This window comes from Astatotilapia calliptera, chromosome 15 (assembly GCF_964374335.1).
Source record: "Astatotilapia calliptera chromosome 15, fAstCal68.1, whole genome shotgun sequence".
In the NCBI taxonomy this organism is placed as follows: domain Eukaryota; kingdom Metazoa; phylum Chordata; class Actinopteri; order Cichliformes; family Cichlidae; genus Astatotilapia; species Astatotilapia calliptera.
Genome location: NC_137436.1, coordinates 24,046,470 through 24,048,551, shown reverse-complemented (window position 1 = coordinate 24,048,551; position 2,082 = coordinate 24,046,470). Strand labels below are relative to the sequence as shown.

The 2,082-nt window shown below is 44.7% G+C and overlaps 1 long non-coding RNA gene across 1 annotated transcript; it reads left to right on the top strand.

The window, feature by feature from the left end:
* The first annotated feature begins 359 nt into the window (after positions 1-359).
* On the top strand, positions 360-1,658 carry LOC145420676 (uncharacterized). Its single transcript, XR_013901991.1, has 2 exons — positions 360-545; positions 894-1,658. It is a non-coding gene; the product is annotated as an uncharacterized LOC145420676 (long non-coding RNA).
* The last annotated feature ends 424 nt before the right edge of the window (positions 1,659-2,082 follow it).

Sequence of the window (2,082 nt, the reverse complement as noted above, 5' to 3'; positions counted from 1 at the left end):
TTTCAAAGCACCTGTTGATTGGCGGGATAATCTGGTCTGGTGTAACCACGATTGAATTTTCGTTGATGGTTTCCATTGTTGTGTCACAAATTAGATTTTCTCCGTTTGAGCGTGTGAGAATTTTCTTGTATTACAGAGCGCCGACTGCTGAACGTTTTGCAAACACATGAGCATCGAGTTCTGATTTTTCTGTCTGAGAGCCGTTATTTATAGGCTCGGTTGTCTGTGACGTTACTGACAGACCAGCGCGAACGCCTTTGATCTGCCAGTGACGTCACAAGAAACACACGCGGAGAGGCGGCGTTCCTTGCGCGCTCACAGATTTGAATGACGCTTTGGAGTTGACGGCACGCCGCAATGCATTGTGGGAGCCCGGCACCATTTTCGGGGTCTACGAATCAAAACAAACACGCTGTGTTGGAACGACGATTACAAGATGCTTAAAAGCAGTTCCTGACCCACCAGGATTCATTGGAATCATAGGTTGGAGGACGTTTTGGGGAAATGGCCGACGGTCGAAGCGGAGAAGAAATAAACTCTTAAAAGTTAGTTCTGGGTTTTTATCCCACTTCATATATACACCAGGACACATGTTAGCATAATGAAAGAATTGTAGAATTAAGTGGAGTCAACAACAGCAGCATAGTGCAGTCATATCACAAATGTTAGCGTAATGAAAAAGTCTTACAAAGTCAAATTTAGCTAACCTTCGGCTAAGTTACGTGACGTTAGTGATATCGCCACTTAACGCGGCTCTTTGGTCGGTTAGTTAGTGTCATCCAGGGAAGACGGACGTTGTTTTGCTGTGCTGTATTTTTATGTGAAGTGTATATATTTATTTTTTATATTGCATGTATTTTGTGCAGTGTTTTATTTAGTTTGCATGTTTTTAGTTGCCGGCAAATTGTCCTGGAGAGACTCCGCCTTTTCCCCCGTTTTTACTAATTGGACACACCTGAGAGAAAAGAAAAGGTAATTTACAGAGTGCTCAAGGACACATAAGAGGTTTGGAGCCGGTGTTCAACAAAAATGTAACACGGAGAATGCGAGACAGACAGAGGAAAGACACAGACGATCAGAGGGGAGAGCGAGAGACGATCAGAGAGTAGAGATGATCAGATGGAGCAGACGACCAGCGACTGGGAAGAGAGATTACCAGCGACTGGAAAGGGGAAACGATCAGAGGAAAAAAAGGCAGATGACCAGCGACTAGGGACGCGTAGCGGCAGTCTGGTGGCAATAACGACAAGAGCCAGCTCGTGCACTGCGGGAGAACCGAAGCAGTGAGACCGCGGTGCCGATTGCAGTTTGAGGAAGCGGCGGGCGGAGTTGAGAGCTCTGCCCACCCGGGTAAGTCTTTGACTTATCCTTTTTATAAAGTAAACTGCCAAAGGAATAGTGACTGCCGCTCCCTCCCTTTCTTCAGTGCACCAGGACGTGGAATGCGGGGAGGAAGGCGAGGACTCCGCTGGGTTTCCCTCTTTTAATACTACGCTGGACCTCTTAGTTTTCTGTGACTTTTAGGCCGTGGTGGATTCCACTGGACTTCTAATGTTGTGTGTTATTGATTTTTATTGTGTCTTCCCTTGGCCAAGGTTGTTTTAATTCATTTTATATTTTTAACTATTTAAACATAATAAATTATATTTTTAATTCTACAGTTTTTGTATCGTGTGCTTTTCCCTCGGCGGCTCCACTGCTCTGCCCGCTTTGAGGAAGGTTTCCTTCCTTTTAAAAAACACAAACCATCTTGGAAACATAATCAGCCTTTCCGCTCCGGTGTCATATTAGTTTAGTGTAAGGACAAGAAAGACATTGTGGACAAAACAAGACACCCCCCATAATCTTTAGTGACAATATTGTAGTTAGTTAAATGGTCTGATTGTTCACATCTGTATTTTCTTTGATTGTGGTAAAATAATGTGTGCCCCAGTCTCCAAAAATGACATAGTGCAGGAAGCGTAGTTATTCCCCCGTTACACCACAAGAGGGAGTATCCCCTAAAATGAGCAGCTCTAGCGGGAGTAAAGAAGCCAGCCACTACCCATAAGGCAGTGCGCCTATAAGCGTTATGTGAGACTG